Source organism: Engystomops pustulosus, chromosome 3 (assembly GCF_040894005.1).
Source record: "Engystomops pustulosus chromosome 3, aEngPut4.maternal, whole genome shotgun sequence".
In the NCBI taxonomy this organism is placed as follows: Eukaryota; Metazoa; Chordata; class Amphibia; order Anura; family Leptodactylidae; genus Engystomops; species Engystomops pustulosus.
The window spans coordinates 189,938,494-189,963,365 of NC_092413.1; the positions used below are offsets into that span (position 1 = coordinate 189,938,494).

Consider the following 24,872-nt stretch of genomic DNA (forward strand, 5'->3'; position numbering starts at 1 on the left):
CAGGATTGGATTAGACTAATTTTTGGTGAGATTTCCTTAGCCCCTAGCTAAGGACATCTGCTTCAGGTTGCCATTTTCATAGGCATGCCAATTAACAGACATCTGGAAATGGGCTCTACAAATCCTAATTTGGACTCTGGCCTCCTGTACGTGAACATTTTGGATGCATGCTAGCTATGATTTCCATGACTAGCACACAGCCCCATTTATTTCTATTGGTCATACAATAGGTCCATACATGGGGCCACTGTTTCAATAGTCCTGTGTGTGAGCCGACTGACCAAGCTGCAAAACTCGAAGCAGGTCCTATTCCTGCCTGTTTGCAGCTCAGCAAGTCTTTCCCCCTGTCATCAAATATCGCAACCAATGGACATGTTATATTATGGGCAAATTCCAAATCAGGGCCTGTTTATAAGAAGGGAACTGGGGGAGCGAGCCCCAGGGCCCCCACCAGTGAGCAGTAGGAGGGGACCCCTACCATTCTGCCTGTCTCCACTCCTGATTTATGATCAGCAATATCATTTATATGATAGCAATATGTGCATGAAGAGGTTCTGCAGCAGTTGAGATGTGTATGAAGAAGTTCTTTAGGAGCTGAGTTGTGTATGAAGATTTTCTGTGGCAGCTGAGGTGTGTATGAAGAGATTCTGCAGCAGCTGAGGTGTGTATGAACAGATTCTGAGTTGTGTATTAAGAGGAAAACTTCTTATCTTGAAAAGTCTGTAGAACTATTATTTGTACTTTATTTTAAAACAAGGTAATTACCATAATTAGGCTCTACCACCATTATATTTCCACATCACCCTCCGTCCAACCCGGTTCCAAATGGTGCCATCATGTATTGAATTAATTAAATAAATAATTAACTACATCTTATAATTATCTTTTTTTTTTTTTCTTATATAATCTCTATCTGCTCCATTTTTTTCTAAATTGTGTTTTTAAAAAAAAAAAAATCACCAATTTTTTTTTCTTTCATTTCCGGAAGAATACATTCACAAAACAGTATCCCGCAAGCAATATTTTATAGAAACAGAACGTTGACCATTTCTAGAATTTTTTTTTTTTTAATTGCTAAAAAAACATCCTGACAATTAATACTAACGACGAGATTTGCTGCCGGTTTTTGATGCCATGTGCACCCCCTGATGCCAAAGCTTTACTATGTGTGAATGAGGCCTAAAGGGTGGAGAGGCAGACTCAGGATATCTCACTTCTCCTTCCCCCCGCGGCTGCGGCTCTGGCTTTAGTAAGTCCTGCAAGCGCTGGATTCATCTTTACACGGGCTACAGTAATTGAAAAACACAACTTGACCCAGGCTGCTCGCTGTGTGGGATATCAAAGGGATATAATTGACATAAGCAGCACAGAGTGGGCTTGTGCATGACCTGGAGGTATACAATAACTCAATATACTTGGAAAGTCCCTTTAAACACGGCATCTGGTGCAGAACTTCCTGAGCTGTGAGCCGTGCCATATTCCCGGAGGTAGACCGCTGTGAGCCTGCCGAGTGTCTGTCAGCACCGATCGGACTTTCTATATACACACACACACAACTTAGTTGCTATTTTACAAGTGACTGCACCGGAGTTTATATGGTAACAGTTACAGGGTAACTTTTACAGAGCGTGACACCAGTAAAACTTTATGAAGCAAAGAATTCTCCGATGCTATATAAAAAAAAAAGTAAAAATAAAGTCGTTATTGAGAAAGATGAACTTACAACCCCCTGAAAATGCAAGTAATATTGTTAGCGATGGTTTCTGTGGGGTTCATGTGCCGCCATGACCCAGTGTTAGCCAATATAATTTTATATAGTGTGTTTTATATTGATACATTTGGTGATTGTGCAGGGATATGGCTTTATGTTACCCCATCACAGAATTGCTTACACGGGTGAGCGGAGGTGTTAAAGGGAAGGTTCACCTGTGAAGTTTATTAAAGTGCAGTTTAGATAACTTAGTCTTAAAGACTACATCATAGAATCCAGACCTGTGAGAGGGGGTTCTCCATATGAGGCGCCATATTATAGCAGGAGTCATGATTAGTAGATTTGTGGATTATAATATTGGTGGTCTGTCGGTGGCCCAAGCCTTCTAGGGAGTCCATTGCCATCCAAACCACCCACCAATCCTCTACATCTGTTCCTGCTCTCAATACAGATGTACACAAGCCATTTCAGGACCAGGACCTGCTCTCAATACAGATGTACACAAGCCATTTCAGGACCTTTCAAAGACCTCCAAAGGTCCTGTAACCACCGAATGCACTTTCACACAGCATTACCACATTTTGGGCTCAGAATTGGATGGCCATTTATTTTCTTGGACTTGAGGTCCCTTCTGATATGCATATACTTACCAGTCCGCTGGAGTTCACCGAAAGTGCATTGTCCGACGATAATGCACAGTGCCGCGATTCACTAAGATCGTGCGCCTGATATCGTGCATGTGTCGCTTCCCCGCTTAGGTCCCCCGGAGTTCACCTTCTTCTTCCTAGTGCATGTAAGTGCATTGTCTTGCGACACAATTTGAAAGTTAAATCGCGTGCGCACTCCGAAACACGCCCCCCCCCCCAATTTGGAAGCTAGCGCAGCTGCACCAAAAAACGATCGCATGCGACACAATCCCAGCTCAGACACCTGTTAAATACATGTGCAAGACGTGCAATCCCCAAAAAAGGCGCACAGTCCAACAAAAGTGCGGAGCGAAGATCCTTAGTAAATGAGCCCCAATGAGTCATATAGATGGTCCAAGCTATTACTGGTCTCGCACCAGACCCAATTATCTGATGCCAGTATCGAGTTATGGATTCAATCTGCAATGAACCAGAAATATGTTGGAGCACCAATCCCATACTAAAGAATCCTTGTTACTGTATTCATAGTGTTGTTTTACCCTTAAAATCAGAAAATTATACCTATTACACAATCAAAACCAAAAACTCTGTACACTACCACCCACTCCCTGCAGCCGGGGCGGACAGCAGCAACACAAATACAAAACTGCTCCAAACCCAACATGACATGGAGGCTGGAACAGGTTAACATTTCTTAAAGACCTTTCTATAAAACCTTTGTTGGCCTCAGGTTCTACAGCTCTGACTCATAGGCTTTCCTCTTGGTGTAAGTGATTGTTTCCCTCTCTGCCACCTGATGGACTGTTAGCAGTAAAAATAAAGCCTTAATTACTACAGCAAAGGTCTGACCCCGAGCGTATTGTTCATCCTGGACTCCGTGCTTTGTGAATAGAACATTAGAATTGCAGTAGATACTGACACAGGGACACAAAGGTTATACATTGATTTATGCTTCTCAGTAATTTTCCCAAAAATTACTGAGAATTTTCCCAAAATTGAGAGTTCTCAATGTACTCACTAGCCACAGCAACCTCTTTATATCTGGCTGTGGTAAGTGCAGCCCTGCAGGGTGACCACCACAGCACAGCACCACCATTCTGTAACTAAGCCACTGGTAGGGAATTAGCTGTAAAATCATTATTGTTTATATGTGTTTTGTAGTTGTCCTCAAAAAAATTGATTTGTTTTCCAGAATTGTAGCATCTCCAAGGTTACTGGGACACATCTTCACACTGCTGTGCTCTAAGTGCTCTACAAAAATCTGCTTCACAGCTCCCCTCTGCCTCCAGGGGTAGCTTTGGCTTTAAAACTACAGAAGTAACGTAGAGGAGAACAAGGTGGATGTCGAAGTATGTCCGTGCAGGGAGTTTGAGCACAGCAGTGTGAGAACATACAATAAAGGGAATGTGTCAGCAGTTTTGATCATACAAAGTGTTATGAAGTGTTATGAGAGTGTTAGAAGCTCTGCAACTCTTGTAAGGGCTCTGGGAGGGAGGGGTCTTTCAGTCTGAAGAGCTTTCTCCCCTCTGCTACCAGTGGGAGCTGGATCAGGATTTTGGTTGGATACTTACATCGACCACTCAGAGCAGAGGGGAGGGGCTGTGGAACTGTTCGTTGTAAAGAGGAGACAGCTCTTCAGGCTGAAAGTACTGCCCAGACCACCTGCTAAAGAAGCAAACCTAGATTAAAAAAAAAAATCACTTTTCACGGTTACTTACTACACACAAAAAAGTAGAGTTACACAGCACTCCAGTGCCTATACCTAACACTATATGCAGTTTATTATGGTCCATACTGATAGCAGATTACCTTTTAAGTGCTCCTGCTAAAGCTTTAATTCTAGAATATAAAATATTTTCTAACACACACAATGGTACTCAAATTAAATGTTAAAAAAAAGTATGAAAACAACATCTCAGGGTCTTCAAAATCAGATAATTTAGGGACTTTTTTTTTATCCAAAACTCACATCAGATTTGTGTTGTTTTTAGCCATGTGCCAAGTAACCTCCGCTCGCCTGTGTATTGCATCCATGAGATCTGCACATGTAGAGACAGGATCCGTTATTAACATGGAATGTGCTATTAAATAGGACCTATCATTTGTAGCTGATAGGGCTCATACATGGTGATTAGTGCGCTGTAAGAGAAAACCCTGGGTCTGTCTGTGGGAGAGGCGACATGGCCGGATCGCTGTAATGTGAGAAGACAGCCACCCAGGAGCCAGGACTTTCATGCCAAGTCCTGGGATCTGGATCCGGATTGCTGTGCTTTCCCATGCGCTCTCCGCAGCGGAGAACTATTTTCTTACTGTTACACCAGGCTCCGTGTTAAAACTGTGTAAACTCAGATCTGTCAGCTCCAATTTACGGGAACATGCGTGCGGCTCTGGAGGGCTGGATGATAACGTTGCAGATGGGGCGCACATGAATCATCCGGCTCTATGCAATATTTAATAAGTGGCCAATCGTGAGAACATCTTTGTACAGTGATAGGTACTTTAGGAGAATAATACGAGCCGGAATGTTTTCTATTAAACCTTTGTGTAGCTTATAGTATAAAAGTTACATCAGATGAACATCAACATGGCATCTGCACTTGGCCTTGGGAGTAAGGAATTCTGACATGATTTTGATTTTGACCTCAACAAAACCCACTTATCTACCATCAAAATCCATCATGATAAACCAGGGACATTACTCATAGATCCAGGCACCGTGACTGTGGTAAACTTCTTATATTTGTTATCTATGGCCTTTTTTCTTCTAGAATCAACTTTAACTTGATGGGCTCCTGGGGTTGTTACCAGAGCCCCTCAGTGAGGTCTTTTCACTCATTTTTACAATGAGCAGAACAAGTCTCATCCTTCCCCTGCTTTCTCACTCCTCCCCCTGCATGTCTAGCAGTATTAGGAGGGGAAAACCTCTCTTCTTTTTGTAACCTGTGAAGCTACAGCAGGAAGCACCCCCAGAGTGCTATAGGCTCACTAGCATAATTTAAAAAGTTGATTTTAGAAGGAAGGAGGTCATGTATAACAAATATAAGAAGATTACCACAGTCACAGTGCCTGGATCTATAGTAAGTGCCCCCTGGTATATTGTACTTGATTTTGATGGTAGATTCCTTTAAGTGTCAGAAATGTGTAATGCCACAGCAGATTATCTGAGTGTAAACTACTTGTGATGTCACAATGACCTAATTGAAGTCGTTGTGAAGTCATAGCCACATTCCTGATGGAAACCCCAAGTGATGTCACTTCAATTTCCAAAGAAAGTTGTAACATCACATCAGATTGCCAAATGATAACTGAAATAGATAGCAGCAACAACGTGTTATGCCACAGCAGTTGCTTAAAGGACATCTACCACCAGGATGCAGGCTAGTAAAACAAGTACACTGACATACTGGTGTGTGCCCCCTCTGGCAGGATCTGATCTTCTTTTTGCATTTTAGGACCTTGTTTTTATGAACAATAAAAGGTTTTAAAAATCATGCGCATGAGCCTGAGAGGCTCCAGGCTCCATTGACATCTATGGAGCTAGGAACCCCTTGGCTCATTTGTATGATTTTTAAAACTTTTTATATTTTTTTTAAAAACAAGTAAGAACCTTCCAGAGGGGACACACACCAAGATGTCAGTGTGCTTGGTTTACAATCCTTCATTTTGGTGGTAGATGTCCTTTAAGTATGACACAGTTGGTAAATCACATGAGATTAGCTGTGATGTCACAGGAGATTATCTCACTGACTCCCATTTATGATGTCACAGCAGTTCACTTGTGATGTGGGCATTTTCCTCAAGGAGACAAAATTGTACAATCTGTGTAGATTACCTGCACTCAAAGGTTATTGCCACAATTAGTAAGTTGGTGGCTCATGGGTGAAGTATGTAGTAAATACTTCTTATTAATAATAATTGTAAAGATGCACCTGGGGTATATTCAGATTTTTTTGGAGATTTTTTGAACATATAGTAGGACCGCTATAGAATTATGAGTCGCATACTGTTGTCTTCTACCACTCCAAGCCCACCTTTTGCCCCGTAGACCCAACCATTTGTGGTGACCGTCTAGAGTCGCCCTTGTTTCCCAACAATAAGGCCTAAAACGGGTGCACAACCTGTTTTGGTCCGAGGGCCGTATTGTGAAACCACTACCCTTCAAGGGGGGCACTATTGACCAAAACCCTAAGACGTAAGCCATGTCTGATGAGTAGAAGGGGAAGCTATGGCTCGTAGCTGGTTTTCCCTTTAACCAATATCATCTTAACCTACAACATTGCACAACAGCTTGGAAAATCCTCATGAATGCTCATTCATCTGGAAAAGGGTTCCTGCTTTCTGACTCAATGCCCTGATCCTATTAATCCCTAACTGAAGACCCCTGTGATCCCACACATATTTTGTTTGATCTCTTTAACCCTTTGCTGACTAATTTAAGATATACAGATAAAATCAGATCCGCTAAAACCCAAAGCGCGTTAATCTGGAACAGGTGGCCCTCTTGAATCAGACAAAGATGCCAGTCACACAGCGATATCCTCCCATCTCTTAATCCTTTCTTTAATTTGTGACGGAGGGACATTCCCGAGATTCCGATGTGTTTATCCCGCCTTTTCAACCACCATGACCTTTCAAAAATGGCTATGTATGGTATTAATCCAGACTTGCCCCAGCCTGTGTAATACTTGTATAATGGAACACCATGTAGCTGTATGGAAAGACTGAAACAACAAGAAATGGAAATCTTGAAGTTAGAAGTCAGAATAGATTTGCTTCCATCTTTTTGTTTTGTTGGGGAAGGGGAATGGTTATTTGAAAAATTGTTATAGTAGGATGTAGACTTATACATGTGCACTGATATAATGTGAAAGTCAATCAAATCATTTCTGCAGATCTTTCTGGTTCCTGGTCTGTCGTCCAGTTAAAGGGGTTATCTGAAGGTATAAAAAAAAACTTTGGGTGGCTCGGATAGGGCGGGTTCAAAAAAAAATAAACATGTACTTATTTTTTTTAACCAGCCGCATCCCGGCCACCCAAGGGTTTTTTTATGCCTTCGGACAACCCTTTTAATGGAGACTGATTACCTTATGTCTATATAACCCCCTCCAACATCATCTGGGAATTTGCTTTTGGGATCAGTCATTTTGAGCATGATTGATTGTAAAAAAGGGAAGTAAATTTGAACATGTGTACCATTTAAGAAATTAAAGGGGTTTTCCAAGAATAATAAAAAAAAAACAAGGGGCAAGAAAAGAAAAGAACGCATACTTGCCACATTCCAGCACCCATGTTACTCCGGTACTGTACAATCCAGTGGACAATACAGGAAGTGAAGTTCCCTGAAAAAAGGAAGTGATGAACCGTGTCTGAGGAGGGCACCATGGGCACCATCCATCACACCTGGAATTATGTAGGTGACAACTTCTGGTGGATTCTGAACTCCTGGCCTTCTGTTGAAGTGCATTGATCTAAATAATGTCGGAAACTCACAAGTCCTCAGGTCAAAATGTCATAATATAACCTAAATACTGTACCTTTTCACAATTTTTACAAAAAACACATTTATTATACAAATAACTTTCTCATACAAATTGCCCTTTGGAAAGATGACCAATGTACCTTAAAATGCTACTAGCAAAATCTTTACGTGATCCAACATTATTGTGCAATATACTCTTCGTAAAACATTTAATAGAGTTTTATCAGAAGTACATTAAGTCGAAATTTTACAAAACAAGCGGGCTTGGTGTGGAGCATGGTGTGGAGCAAGGTAAGAACATCCTGGAATATCAAGTACTGCTCAATAGGTGGTATCTGTGTATTTTCTAAAGCTCAGATGTAACTTGATTTAAAGAAATAAACTCTTCCGCTCAACCTCCCTCTAAAATAATTGACTTTTGATGTCCCTGGTTGACCTGCATCGGAATATGCCTGAGGTTGTCTGAGAAGTGAAGCAGGAATTTGTCTTTAAGTTTAGAGATACCAGCAGAACGAAATGGGGAGGGGGAGGCTGAGGTTGAAGATTGTAGCTTCCTCTGCCTGGAGCCTTCGACCAGCTTCATGACTTGTGACAAGAATAGCGAAACATTGAGTCTCGGTGACAGTGTTATTGAGCACCAATGCCAGAAATCATTTGTCTAAATAGCACCTTACTTCTTATGCTCATTAGCGTCTTCTGGGCCTGGGGGGACATCTCTAGTGTTGTGGAGATTCCAAAATAATTTACATTTTAAAGTGTTTTTTATCCAAAGTGAAAATATTCAATCTATAGTATGTCATGCGTTTTAGAAGTGGAAGTTTTTGAAACTTTTTATCTAAGTTTAACGTTTAGTAGATATCACTGCGCCCATCAAGATTGTGAAAAAATACTGGAAACTTTAGAGAAATGTATCAATAATATAATAAAGGACTTTTTTTTATGACAGGGCTGCCAGAAACCAGGGCATTCCCGCAATATATAAAGATATCAATGTAGATTATCTCCCCACACAGATGATCTTGAATTATTGAGTTTGTCTCCAGAATATATATCGATTAAAAAACATGAATGATTCTTGGCTATGAAAAACATACGTTTTTTTTATGGCCAATTTGCATGAGTTTGGTGTCCGTTTACCATGGATTCTCATGAGCTAAAGTGATACATAAAAATCGGGATCTACCATTTATTGGAATGGACACACTGAGGAAAAGTATTAAGACTGGAGTTTTGAAAGCCAGTCTTAAAGGGGTTGTCTCAGTTTAAAAAAAAACAAAAACATGTAACCTGCCAGGGAGCTAAGAACACAGATAAGAACTTATATTTACCTTTGTTATCGCTTCTGCCTCCTGTCAGAATTCAGGTTGCCAGCTACAGCATTGCTGTGTCTGGCACACGGTCAGGTTGGTGTGCCCTGCCTGTGGTACGGCACTGACAGGAGACAACGTTGGATAATAAGTATAAGTTATTATTTGTGTTCCTAGCCCCCCAGCCGGGTAAATATTTTTGTTTAAACCCGGACAATACCTTTGATATTCCCCTCACTAGTTTCCCGCTGCCTGGATCTCCTATAGGGCTTCAGCCTCTTAGTAGATCCGTAAGGCATCTCCACCAGGTCGGACCTGTCTAGACCAAGCAGAGATTATAGTTGTATTCTGGGGGGATCACACCCCTGCCATCCTCCTGCCCACCGCACTCCTGCCCCAAAGACTGTCAGAGACTGGGATTTTTACAATCCTTCTCCAGCAGAAGGCATAGTAAATGCGCATTGATCCATTCAAAAGTACTGCATGGAGAGCAGTCATGTGTCACCCATTCAAAAAAACAGACAAAACTCATCAGATTCTTCACTTTGCGCCCATCTAGACTAACAGAAATTAAAATAGCCAAAAAAAGCATCTGTTATTTCAAACGTTACAGAGGACCTGTCACCTGTAAAACAGCACTAGGAGCTGCTTACTAAAGTATGCAGCTGCTAGTGCTACAACAGATGCAGCAGTGTTACCCTGCTAGGGTTATCGGAAACCTCCAATAACGCTAGCAGACTTCCGCGCTGTACACTAGACCACACTGTACACTACGCCAGACTGTGCTGTAAGCCCACTCCATAGGCCGGCGGTGACTCTTCCCGCCCCCTCATGAATACGCCTGACCGCTTACAGCGCGCTTCTAGTGTACATCGCGGCACTGTCTGTTAGTTTTATCCGAGGTTTCCGATTAACGCTAGCAGTGTAAGGCTACATTCACACGAATGTATGGGGGACGCATATATACAGCCAACGTATATACAGTGTACATACGTCCCCCATTCACTTCTACGGTGCGGCACCATACCGTTCCGTAGCCCGTAGAAAGATAGGACATGTCCTATATTTCTACGGAACATGGTGCCGTGCTCTGTGTATTCCTGTGGAGAGGGGCGCAATGTATTCCCACCGTACTACGGTATGGCGTACATCGTGTGAATGAAGCCTAACGCTGCTACAACTGTTGTAGCACTAGCTACAACAGCTTTTTACACTAGTAAGCAGCACCTAGTGCCGTTTTTACAGGTGACAGGTTCTCTTTAACTTCCTGTTCTGTTCATTATCATTGGACATTACAGAGATGCTGTAACATGCCCTTGGTGAACCTCCTCATCCAACCACATGTAGATACAATGGAAAGATACCTTGTACCTTGCACACAGTGATTTATTCTTCTATATTGGGAGGGGGTGATTTGATAATGATGGAACATTTGCCTTCTGAAATCCACCGTTGATGGATAAAATCACTTTACACCATTTATCTCAGGATGCAGCCTTTGCTATCTGACTGCATTACCCCGTATTGTACTGTATGGACGATGGTGGTATTAATAAATAAGTAATGGTGATAGTAGCATTAATAATGGATGCCTTATAGATGTAATACTGTTTGACACACATCTGTATGTGAATTAAATGGCCGTATTACACTTTGATTTGCTATATAATATGGACATACTATGATAATACTCAATATTTACTACGTGTAGGTAGTTTATAGCGTTTTATAACGCCAACCGTTCCTAGCAACGTGATCTTGGCTCTGATGGTGCAAATTGTATACAATATTAATACAAAGCAGAACATAAGTGCCTCTTACTACATTATTAATTATAGTAATATACAATGTAGTGAAGTATACAAGTAATAATAATCTTTATATAGCGCCATCAAATTCCAGATAAAGGAATAGAAATTGTCACTTTTTCGCCACGGCTTTGTCCTTTGCTGCTTATTTGTCCCGGTAAATCCTGAAAATAACTTGACATTAACATTTTTTGTAAATGTCATTTTCTACATATTCATTATGGGAATTTCTACACATAAAATACCTGTCTAATGATGTCAGCGCGATTGTGTCGGAAAATCCCATGACCTTTTCTGACCGTAGATGAAACTTTTTATTATGTCCCCTCTTATAAGCTAAATCCGTCTTTTATCGGAGAGGAGAGAGAATAAGAGGGGGAGTTCATGAGAAAATCCTTGAAGAGTTTGACCTTGTGTCCACCTCTGTGTGCGTCTTGTGGCGCTCTGGGGCTTCCTGTGTGCTCGCCGGCTTTGTGTGATCTGTCATGGGCCGCTCATTATGTGATGTACAGGTGATGAGAGAGGTGAGGTCAGCTCCAGGCTCTTGTTTATTCTTCGTCCTTTCATAGACGGATGGAATTTGTCTCCTTTTCTTTGAAGGAATCTGGAAGAATTCATAGGATTCAGCTTTCATCGCTGATCATTTTCTGGAAGGGGATTGAAAGAAGGGATTGATAGGAAGGGAAGTGCCAGGTTTGTGCCTTTTATGGACACTGATGGATTGACTGATTTACAGATGGCTTTGATTGATCTGTGCTAAAAGTAAACAAAAGAAAGGGGTTAAAAGAAGTTAAAGGGGGAAGAGAAGCATGACACATTGTTGTGTATTAGGATTATTAGCATTATTTTCTCTCTGTTAGGCTACATGCACACAAATATGGTTTTGGACCATATTTACTAATATGGGAATATTTACTAAAAATATTGCAAACTGCCCTATGTGCAGTTTGCATGTGTAGGGTGCAGACTGGAATGCCCATTTCAGTGACAAAATTTGTGTTGTGTGAAGAATAGCGCAGCCGCGACATAAAAGTGTTGCATGAAACCCAAATGTGGTGCACACACTTCTTAAAGGAATTCTTCCATTTGAATTGATGCATAATGATCCAAACATGCCTTGAGAATGCTGTAGCTACACTGATGCAGAAACATATCTTGTTTAATCCCTGTGGGGAGTGGTTATGCTGAATAAACAATAATAAAATTATGATCATGAAACTCTGTTGCTTCTGTGCCTGGCTCTCTCCTCTCACATTAAGTATACACTGCTCGAGAATGATGTAATCACTGTGTTGTGCCTGACAGGCAGAAGTAATCAATTGCTGCACCATCCCCCCAGCTGCTGTGTATGAGTGATACAGCTCAGATTGTTCTGTCTGGACAGTTCAGAAAACTCTGTGTAATATGTTTATGCACAGCAGGCTGAGGCTATCCAGCTTTCCCAAAGTCCTGAATGTTATAACTGTTTTTTTTTTTTTAGCAAAACCACTCAACTCAAGGTTTAAACAAGATATGTTTCTGCATCAATGTAGCTACAGCATTCTCAGGGTATGTTTGGTTCATAATGCATCAAATCAAATGGTAGGTTTCCTTTAAATACATGTGCAAAGTCCAACAGAAAACTGACACAAGGTCCTTAGTAAATGTGCCCCGTTGAGCTTTTATATACCACATCTATTCTTACTTTGCCATCATATATTCTGTGCAAGCTTAAAAATTATTGTCCAATATTATGTAATAGTCACATGTTCATGGTTCGTTTAAGTGAGAATAGTCTTGTGAAAATCTGTTTAATATAGGTTGTGCCCCTGCAAGGACCCTGAACAATCAGCTGTAATCGAGTGTCAGGTATTAAGGATCTCCACAGCACCTCCACAGGGCAAACAAAGTATTACAATATTGTCATTGAAATCAATTGGATGTCTGCATAATGAATGATTAAATTAGTTCCTCCAGAATAACAGATATTTTGGAGACCTAAAGCCAGATCCTGCATCAAATACCCTAATCAAGTATTTCTAAACCCAAATCAATACAATATATTCACAATCTGAGCTGCAGTTGCCACAAGACATTGTTAATCGTCTCCATTTAAGGTTGATATTTGCAAATAACTTGTGGAAAAAAAATCTAAAAATAACTGGAACAGGTGCTGCTTCCCGGACTATTTATCATGTGGTGCATTTTGTTCCTTTTTGATGCATTTCTGTAGAGTTTGATGAATGGATCCTGACTTATGATAAATTGGTGCCGAGTTTTTGATGTTCACTCTGCTTTTTAGTTTTCACTTAATGATAAATTGATGGATTGATGAAGTCTTTTCTGCTTTTTTTTATGATAAAAACTTTGTTAGAAGCAAACAAGAATTAAAGATAAATATTAGATTGAAAACTCCTTAAAGGGATAATATTTGAAATATTCTTTTCCCCCAGAAACATCGCCCCTCTCCTCCATTGGCTGTGTCTGGTATTGCAGCACAGTGACTGTGGTCATGTTCATCTATAAGCCATTGACATAAGGGGCACTGTTTTTAATGTTCTCTCCAAAAAAAGACCTTTCTTTTCTGAGGCTGCTTTCACACGATGCATTGCGTTACGTTTTTTGATGTGTTTTTGACGCATTCCTAAGACTTCAGCCTTGATCACACGCTGAGGTTACATTGTGCTTTATTAGATGCAATGGAAACGCAATGTAACCTTATCATGTAATCAAGGCTGAAGTCTTTGGAATGTGTCAAAAACGCATAAAAAATTGCAACACAACGTATTGTGTGAACGCGCCCTCAGGGTGCAGCCACACGTTCAGTTTTTCAGATGCGGTTTTTGAAGCCAAAAGCAGGTGTAGATAATAATGAGCAAGGACTTATCATTAAGAATTGCTACTCATCTATTTTTACTCCACTCCTGGTTTGGACATCAAAAACTGCTGCTGAGAAACTGAACGTGTGGTCACACCCTGAGGGGGCATTCACATGATGCGTTGCGTCACGTTTTTTTTATGCGTTTTTGATGCATTCCAAAGGCTTCAGCCGTGATCACACGCTCAGATTACATTGCGTTTTGGCAGATGCAGTGGAAACACAGTGGTAACCTCAGCATGTGAGCAAAGCTGAAGCCTTTGGAAATCGTTTTTGAAAAAACGCAATGCACCGTGTGAACGCGCTCTGAATCTCATGGAATTTTCAGTCTTCCGAGGTTGGATTTGTCTATTTTAATTACGTGGTATAGGGTCAGACAGTAGGTGTTCTCCTTAATGAGACATTGCCAATTAAGGCCACCTTAACGTGGTATAGTATAGCTTGTAGATGGTTTATCTTTTATCTGGTGCTCTGGACTTTGGTGAAGGTGTTTTTTGCTCCATTTAATATGTCGGTAAACTGGAAGGTTTGTGTTTTTCTGGAAGAGGAAGGACTCCGCAGGTCATCTGTTTCTCTGTCTGTCACCACCGTGAACATCTTACAACTAAGAGAAATCCATGTAGAGGAGACTCCGTGTAGAATACCACATTCATAGTAGGGTCGACCACAGGCTTCCCTGCCATATAAATAGATGGAATCCCATGGAATAGGCAATAGGCAGACAGGCGCTCGACAGATAGAGGATTCTAGAGGACCTTGTCTCGAATAAGGTGCAACAATAAAGCACCTTATTCGAGACAAGGTCCTCCAGAATCCTCTATCTGTCGAGCGCCTGTCCGCCTATTGCCTATTCCACGGGATTCCATACATTGTTCCTACTCGACAAAGTGGTTCCCTGGGTTCCCCCGAAACGAGTCCACAGGCTGGAAGGGCTGCCATCATCAACATTTGCAGTTGACACCATACCCCAGGTTCACAACCCTCATATAAATAGATGGCACAAGTGAGAAATATTATATGATAATTGCACTGTGATGTAATAACGCTACAATTAGCTTCACCACTACAGAACTTTTATTATATATTTGGATCACATCTACACACTTCATATCCAGTTTCACCTTCAGAGGATTCTCTGGGACCTTAAAACGAATGGCCTGTCGTGAGGATGAGTCATCACTGATGGTCCATCTTCCAGGACAGCACAACAGCGTGACCGTGGGTCATGTAAAGGCTCTCTCCCCTAAATTGTTTACGTAGCTTAAGTAGCCTTTTGTTTGGGTGGCCGGACAGTGGGGGCATCTCCGACCATTCAATTCAATGCGCTGCCTGTGCTTATGTTTGTATGGCCTGGGGGGAAGACGGGAAAGAGAGGACAAAAACAAAACCTTTGAATATGTTAAAGGTTAAATGAGGTTCAGGCTTTTGTTTTTTTAAAACTAATAATAAGAAACTAGAAAGAAAAAGTGAATTTGTACGTGGCTAATACAGACACATATGTAGCCTAAGGGAAGACTAAATGACTTTTTAAGGGCAGACTTTTTATGCCGTCAGGTTTCTATATTTTCAAACAAAGAAGTCAACAAATGTCTAGTAAGGGTTTTTTTTCCGGACCAATGGGAGCCCCCGGGGTAGGACCCACCGATCAAATACTGATAGCTCATCCTAGGAATAGACTGCGAGAACATGTTTACTCTCCAAATGTGTCAAAAAAATTATGGAATTTTGGAGCATCCTTAGTTATAACTATGTTCTTTGCTATCCCTTCTTAAAATTTAGAAGTAAATCACCACCTGGGTGTTACCAGCGTGTGCTGTGATATCACAACAGGAAAGGAAGTTTTAGCACACAGTGGGAGGGGGAAGCGCTCCTGCACAGTGTAACAGCCTGTGAAGCAAGAGCACGTAGGGACTCATAAGCATGGGATTTTCTTCTGAAATCAACTATTAAAATTAGCCATATTGGTTCCTTGCGGTTGTTACCAGTGACCTTCTGTGCTGAAACTTCACAGGCTTTTACAGTGTGCAGGAGCACTTCCCCTCCCCCTCCTGTGTGCTGAAATTTACTCTGCTGCAGAGAGATTATATCAGGGAGAGAAAGCGGGAGTGTTGATGGGAGAATAGGGAGGGGAAACTTGCTCCTGCACAGTGTAACAGGCCGTAAATCTGCGGCAAGGCGAGGCTCAGGTAAAATTTAAAAGTTGATTTTAGGTAGGAGGCCATAAATAACAAACATAAGAAGATTACTACAGTCACTTTGTATCATTCTTGATTTGGATATAGATTTCCTTTAAGGTTGGACTAACCTAGCACAGTATCTTAGGTATCTTAGGTTTTATGGTAATCAGTGGGATCTTCGGGACATAGGCCTGGCAGACAATGGGGTGGATTTACTAATTCTGTTGCAAGCACAACGGTCGGCATCGGAGATCGGAGATCAGTCTTTGGAAAGCACAGCCCGATGTATAAAAGTGGCGCACGGCTATAAGTAAATAATGGGTAGACGGTGATAATGAGTCGTGCGCCATAAAAATGTCGACATCAAAGAGATGTGCGCCAAAATCTTACATGAACTGCGCCATAATTTTGCACTCTTACCATTTTATTGTGGTCTATTGTGCTCCAAAAATTGCGCTTAAAAATGCCGACAAAATACACAAAAATGTGCACATAATGGAAAAGTTAGGCCACGCCCACTTGCACCAAAAAAAGACGGAGGAGTCGGGATAGTCAAAAACTTTCTGTTCTATCTGCCGCAAAATCATTATAAATGATCCGCAACAATTCTGCGCCCCAAAAGAAACATAAAATCCCGGCAATTTTTTGGCACAGATGCGATAATACATATCCCCCAATATCTTCCTTGAACATGGGCCCACCAGAGGATACCCTACTTTTAGAGACAATTACTCTATTTCTTATTGTTACGAATACTATATTACAAATGATGTATATAATATGTCTCGGGAGACATGATCTCTATAGATTGAGATTGGGTTCACAAAGTTCTCTGCTACGAGCCTTTATTTATTATGTTAAGTTGGGAATGTGAAAAAAGTGCTGGAAATAATAGGACAATGATTAGTCTGTACGTGAGGTGACACAGACACGGATTATGAAGCGACAGACTAAACATTGCAGTAGGAGCAAGATGGAGATAAATGGGGGTAAGAGTGAGGGATACGCGGAGCGGCTCGCAGCATGTGGTGGAGCCACTTAGCATGCAGAGAAGGAAATGGATGCGTCAGGCCCGGTTACCTGAGAGACAATTACTTTTTTCCCCGCATTACATACAGCTTGACCAACATCATTAATAAGAAAATAATTTTAAGATCTCCAAGGCTTCAATTTCTCCTTCTTGATTTTCCTCTCATCATGACACCCTTATTACGGATGACTTGTAATATCATGGAGAGCTCCATCAGCACCTGCTTGCTGCTTACACAAGATTTATTGATTCTTGTCTCTGTTTTCAAGGCTACAGCAAAACACTTATTAATTTCGGAGAGGCAAACTCTGTTTTATTATCTTTGTCATCATGAAACATGTGTATGGAGAGATGGGCATTTATAGAAGATCTTGTGCCGGTAGCTATACCCATCACACTATGGTAGAGCCGGATGTGGGGATTTGGGAATTTGAATGGTCAGGATTGGATGTGGATGATGGATTTTTGTGCTCCCATTAGGAGTGAGTTCACATGGGACAGAATTGCTGTGTCTGAAAGTGTTCCATTTATCTGAATGGGAATGGCAGTAATCCATGTGGAGATACAGCCCCATCCAATTTGCCGGGGCCAGGGCTATATTTTTTACTAGGCTCTGGAAGGCCTGTGCCTAGGGTGTCCAGTTACAGAAGGGAGTATTCAGGAGCAGATACAGGCGGTCCCCTACTTAAGAACACCTGACTTACAGACGACCCCTAGTTACAAACGGACCTCTGGATTTTGGTCATTTACTGTACTTTAGTCCTAGGCTACAATAAACAGCTATAACAGTTAACAAAGGTCCAAAATAAGATAATCCTTTATTAGTCCCACAGTGGGGAAATTCACAAATAGTACAAACCAGCACTACATACAGGAGTTCCACGTTGACTCTTAGCCAAACAAATGACCTTTACTGGATAAAATGAATGATACAACACGAGGAGACAGTACGGTTAACGTGTTTCGACGCTAAGCGTCTTAATCATAACCAGGGGTGAGCTGGCGTCTTTTTTGTCTACATTCTGTAGTGCAATATGTACAGTTAACAAAGGTGTCTATAATTTAGATGTACTGCTAATCCTGGTTCTTATGGCAACCCAACATTTTTAAAATCCAATTGTCACAGAGCCTGGGGTTACAATTATAAAGTATACCGTTCCGATTTAAATACAAATTCAACTTAAGAACAAACCTGCAGAACCAATCTTGTACCTAACCCAGGGACTGCCTGTATACATTTTTTAAACTTGCTATTTTGGAAATATTTTAACTCTCCTCCTTGGCTACATTACAAGACACATGTCATAAACTACAGAATAAGCGGGATCATTAAGAGAACTACCACCATGACCAACCTAAGCTTATGCAAAGAGTTGGGGTTAGTGGAGGTGGTGAAGTGCTTTGTTTATGTGTCTTTAGGAGTGTCTAAATGTATATGAGTGAGACCAGTAATAGAAGAGTAACGGTATAAAGGAGTGTAGACCTAGAAAGACAAAGACAATGGTTTTTAGGAATGAGGAGATTAGGGACTCAAGTATAAAGTCAATAGAGGTGGGGCACAAAGGGGTACAGTATATAGGAGTGAGACACAAGGGGTTATAGTCTTTATAAATGGGGGTACATGTGGCTATATTCTTTTTGGGACCACGGTTGATGACAATAATCTCTCTTAGTGATATTGAAGTGTATATGGCTCTTTAATGAGGTCTTGTCCACACTTTGAGCAGAATTTGCTGTAAATCCTATCCTGTCTAGAGTTGCCCATCAATTTAAATGAATAACACTCAACTGGACCTACAAGCTATTTAATTGAATTGACCGAATCTCCAGCAGCCATCATCTTACTTATTGATGACTTTGACTAACCTTCAGAGTACAGATACTCGTGGCTTAAGGAGTCTCCAGACTTCCAACTACGAACTGTGTGGCATATTTCTGGGCAGTGCAGGGGCTCCTTGGACTTCTTTTGATTTCACTAATATTGACCAGGTTATTATTAGAGAGCTGAGCTGGACCTAAGAGAGGTGAATATAGAAATAAATGTTTTCAAATTACTGGTTCCTAAGTAAATACAAGCGATAGAAACAAGCCCTTGAGAAGTTTCTGCAGCCACATGTGAATCTACCCTTACGGTGACATACAAATGAGATGATGAATAAAACAGGTGATGAAGGTATTTTCTATAATTACTTTCAGTAAGTGAAGTCCTAGGCATGCGGAATTACCTTTAATATCTAATTAAAATATTCATGTATACTAGAAAATTGCATTTGACAAGTCTATAATTCACTTTATTATGAGAATAATATACGAGCAAAGTGATACAATAATAGAACAGAGAGTAATGGGAGATTGTTACCCTTAGTCCCTCGATGGAATGAAGGCACCATCCACAGCAGGATGCATTTTATTTCTGCCGCCCCCTATACACATGCATCTGCAAGCTCAAGCCAACACAGATGTCTTCTCAATATGATGATGGGAGTAGACCAGTTCCAGAATCTTCAGTGTCTCGCTTGATACAGTGGGTTAACTGGAAGTGCCCATTGGTGCCATCTACACCCTTTTCCATATGGGCATTATTCTGGTGTCATGAAAGATGGGCGCCATATTCAGTGGCACCTGGCAAAGGATTTAACTCATCATCGGTGGGGCTACAGTCATATATACAGAGGTTTTTATAGAATATGGTATTTTATTTGAATAAAATGTACTTGGATAGATTTTAACATCTTAAACATTGTCCATATGGGCATTACGAAGACATTCTAGGGTCATAGAAGAAGGGCTCCATCTTTCAGTTGCACCTAGAAAAGGGTTTAGATCATCATATGGGAGTCTATATTTCGAGAAGTTAAGCCTTGAGTAGAATATGTTATTTAATTTGAATAAAATCTAAAATTTTTGCCTGATATTCATTAATCCTGTTATCCTCGGTTACTGTCTTTAGCATAACCAGGCATAATCTGCATATGCATTGAGTTCTTCTCTGTTATTCATTAAGTAGTAATCGAGTAAAGCCCTTACAATGCCCATACCTCCCCGGGAGCCCTTCAAGTCAAAGACCTTTGTGCTTACACTCAAGAGGATAGGTGTGTGTGTATAACTTCACCTTCTTTCCTTGTCACCTCCACAAAGGTTAATGGATAGGGATGGAAGTCTGCTCTAGAAATCCTTTGCTGTCCACAGAAGTCCCCATCTCACCGATTGCTAATGAGGACCCAGCTGCCAAGTGTCACCGCTAATGAGTGACACAAACAGCATGGCGGGAGCTGTTTACAGCCTGAAAAGTTTTAATGGTTTGACCTATAACTTGCTGAGACGAACAAGAAAGTGTTTTTGACATCCTCGCGGAATAATCCTCCCCATTACAGGGCAGCCATTACTGCCGAATACCTAATATTTCCAACACACACTGCTAATACATTGCATGGATCCCGGTGCTCCTGTAAACTGCAAACTTTGCCTCGTTTACTATGTTCGATATTCAATAACGTTTTTGTCTTAAGAAAAAAATCAGTGTTTTTTATTGCAGATAATCATGGAACAGAGTTCATAGTAAGGCCACCCACTGTGCTAACTAGGAGAGCCGCCTTCATAGAAGGTATTATGAATCCAGTAATTAAAACCTGTCTTTTTTCTGTCTTTTATTAATTCTTTGCCCGAGCAAATCCCTTTATTCACTTTGCCTCTTTTTTTTTTTTCTGACGCTCTCCTCATCCTTCCGAGATCCATTTACATATTTGAAGGCAAATAACATATTTTCCTGTCTTTTAAATGGACTGAAAAAACGTAAAAATTCAATACAGCTTTCTAAACACAATAGTCAGACAATAGGAGCTGCCACACTGTCAAGCACTGCCATCTGGTGTACTCTCTCATCTCCGCTCCTGTCTCTTCTGAAATCTGCCAGCAGATTGTAAGATCTTGTAAAAGGAGATGCATGAAATGGTTAAAGAGCACTCTGTGATGTGTATAGAGATTAATAATAAAATATGGATATAGATGATTTAGGGTCATCGTGAGTGTAGGGCCATCTTCAGACTTTGTCGGACTGGAGTTCTTTAGAGCCACCTTCCATCAATCCTTAGGAAATAGTCATCTCCAAATTGTTTACTGTTCTGCTCTGGTGTTCTTCGTTGGCTTTGAACTGGGGAAAGTGTAGGACTGGTCCACCACAGAACCTGAGCCCAGGTTCTTACCTAATACTGAACCCCAGAGGTTCTGTAGAAAAGAACCCAATTTGGAGGCTGCTGGGGTCCAAGGGATGATAAAGGTTGGGCTCTTGATCCATTTTCTCTGGTGGGTCCATGGCACCTCAGTCTGACAATGACGAGGGCCCACTGGAGGATCCTCTGGTGAGTATGAGGGCCAGCCAACCCTTCTCTGACAGCACAATTCTCGTTGATGATGGAATAGTTTTTATTAAAAATTTCAATGAACCTAATTCTTTGTATCTGCAAGATAGAGGCCAATAGATAGAGAAATAAGCATGTTTGTGGAGGATGCTGGGATAAAACTTGAGTCGGCTGGCCAATATTGCATGTGTACACCCAGCTAAAAGGGGCTGTTCAAAACTCTTAAACTGAAGAAACCACAGCAATAAAGGATAGTTGATACATTTTTAAACACTGGAAAATCCCTTTAGGTTTTAAGATCTTAATATTTTTGAGAATTTGAGACCAGCTTTATTGGGAAGCATTGCAGTAGAATAAGTTTACAATTGTTGTTGGGCATCTTCCATTCCTGTATGGGTTGAGCTCCAGTGAATACATGATAGATAACCTTAGGTGAACCCTTGAACAATTCTTCAATCTGTTAAGGATTTTTTTTTGCTAAAGTCTTAGAGACAGATTACGAGCCGCTTCTTTCCATGTGTTGAGCAGGAAGCAAACTTGTCATACATATTCATCCCATATTGCCCTCATTTCTTCCCGTTGCATTTACTTTCTGTCGTTGCGTTCATTCTCCCACTCGTTCCGCCTCTTCACCCTCCTCATTCATCTTCTGGCTCTGTCAGTTCCTTTTACTCATGTGGTAATTTTTTTATTTTACTTTTTTTTTCTACAATGTGCTGTGATTTTTTTACGCTTATTGAAATATTAGATGTAATGGGTACATTACCATCTAGCTTCAGGCTGTGTTCCCGGCATGGTGGATATTACCTCATGCTAGTAAGTAGTATCAATGATCCAGTCTCAATGAGCTGTGCATGTGGTCGGAGCAGCCTGACTTCGGTTCTAATGCACCACTTTCTAAGAATCTGGAAAATGCTAATATCAGAAGAATCCTAGACTTTTTTTTGTAGTTTTGTGGCTGCAAAAAACCCCAAAAATTATAATTAAAGGTGTATTCCCAAAATCGTAGTCAAGCTGCCTTGTAGTTTCATCTCTTTCACTTCACGTTAGTACCTGGGTAATGTCATTTTTTAATCTAGAAGCGCAGGCAGTTACTTGGCCACCCTTTTACCGTTAATCGGTGGGGGAAATCACAGAACCACAGTGGTGCTAGTGTGAAACTAAGTACAGCTAGGCCGGGGGTGAATGCATCTGTGTAAGAAGTACTCCCTCTGCTGGATGCCGTCATAAGTGATGTCAAGTAAGTAAGTTTGTTTTTGATTTTTTTTTTTTTTTATTGCCACAATGTAAGAAAATGTTAACCAAAATCAAACTGAGAATAATCTAAACGACTGTGTATCAAATAAGTACATTGGCAACTTACCCACCATTGTAACCATCATACTTTAGGTTGGCAAAAACAGTGAGCAAATCTATTCATTGGTTGTAAATTTGGTACAAATTAGGAATTTTTTTAGGCACTGAATGAAATCCAAATGTTTTCTGATTTGCTGTGGAAGAATCTATCAAACTGGCAGCCAGATAATGCTGTTCATCCCAGAGTTTAGGAAGGGGGGGCTGTGATCACTTAAATTTTATTATAACTGAACAGGCCCATTTCTTTTACCAGGCAGGGCGGGCGATGGCTCTAGGCGCCACCCGCTGTAGGAAATGGGGGAGTTGGGAGGGGGGGGGGGGGTTGGAGTGCCAGCATCCTCACACTGCTCCCAGCACAAAAAAAAACAAACTCAGTACTCGTCTTGCATTGTTCTCTGCGGCTTCTCTTCTCTTTTTTCAGCAATAGCACGGGCAGAGCAAAGTCCATGCAGTCTGTCCACACACACACACTATGATGTGGTGGTATAATTGGATACGTTGCCTCCTCTAACCCTTGAATTCTTCTTTAATATATTAGTGATTATGGGAAAGGGGATCCTTCTGCAACATGTCCACATAAATATGTGGACATGTCCACAAAATTCTTCTGTCATGGCCACATAAATATTTTCTACCATTATTAGATATTTATTTGTTGTCTTTTCAAATTTCAAGTACTAGTGCAAACTGATAATTCAGTACTGTATATAACATTCTTTCAGGGCAAATTTTTCTATTATTTTCTAACAACTAAAGGGGTGTTCCCATATGTGCATTCATATTTAATTTATCTGCCATATTTATACATTTCTTAAATTGTATGTTATAAAAAAAGTCCCTGTGTGAATAGAATTTATGATACATTTAGCCATTTTGTCCTTTAGAAACAAGATAGCTGTCCTTGGATGCAACCACCCCATATTCTGGCAGCAGTGTCCAGGTATGCACTATTGAGTCTTGCTTGACTACCTGGATACAGCGATCATTACCACAGGACGGCTGCGGGACATGCAGTAACTCCCAACCATTTCATATGAGAAAACTATTTGTTTCTTTGTGCAATCACTGAAGCAGAGGTGGTCATATCCAAGGACAACAATCTTGTTTCTAACAACATGGCTACATTTATGGGAAATTATCTAAATACAGGAACATTTTTTAAATACCATCTAACTGTAGAAAAGTAAATATGACACATGAATTTCATTAAATGTCAATGCCCACATGAAAATATCCCTTTAATATTCTTTTCATTATTGTGAATTAATATTATTGTGATTTTTTAAATTATAGGCAAAAATGCCAATCAAATAGTAAATTACAATTAATGTTTCCTAATGGTTTATTGATTTGTAATTTGTATCATTACATTAAGTGATCTCCCTTAGGTCTCCCTTCCTGACATCCATTGTCTTGTCTACATTTAACCAGATTCATGCTGAACAGTAGAAAGTGACACAATATCAATGTGCTGTCAGCGCTATACTAGTCGCGGTGACAAATCCGAAATGAATTGGTCCAAACTGATGTTACTTTAATTGTCCTTAAAATTGGTATATAACCCCTTATAATCCTCTAAAACGCTGATTTATTTTTTATAAAAAAGCTCATATTTTGTTTTGCAATTTTTTTCCAAATTTTTTAATATTCAGTTTTCACTACAACCAAAATAATGGAAGCCTAACAGATGAGGTGCATACATAGACTAATGGAAACCAATGGACATTTTAACTGATCTGTAGACTTCCATTTTTATCTTATAATCAAGATTTGTTGGAAGCAAATCGGAAAACATTTGGTAACTGAATATGTCCAGATTCATACCAAATCCACAAATCAATGAATCCTTTCACACCTCCAGTGAAATCTAGATTTACCAGACTGGATCTACAGACAATTGTTTTATCTCATCCCAAAGAACAGAATATATTAAGCATAATTTAAAATTTAATGTGGAGATAAAAGAGGAAATACATAGCCATAAAAATACAGTAAAAATGTAAATGTAATAAAAATAGACAATAAAACGTTAACAGTAGATTAAATGAGTCTTTACTGTAGGCACATAAGCACCAATAGCAGGATTGAAGGAAGTGAAGCAGTTGGCTGATTTCTGCTGCTTGAAGTTATTATTAAAAACTT

At 40.4% G+C, this 24,872-nt stretch overlaps 1 protein-coding gene across 2 annotated transcripts in view; it reads left to right on the forward strand.

The window, feature by feature from the left end:
- The window catches only part of EPHB1 (EPH receptor B1), a 223,915-nt gene that overhangs the window by 36,897 nt on the left and 162,146 nt on the right, over nucleotides 1–24,872 (forward strand). The window lies entirely within an intron of this gene.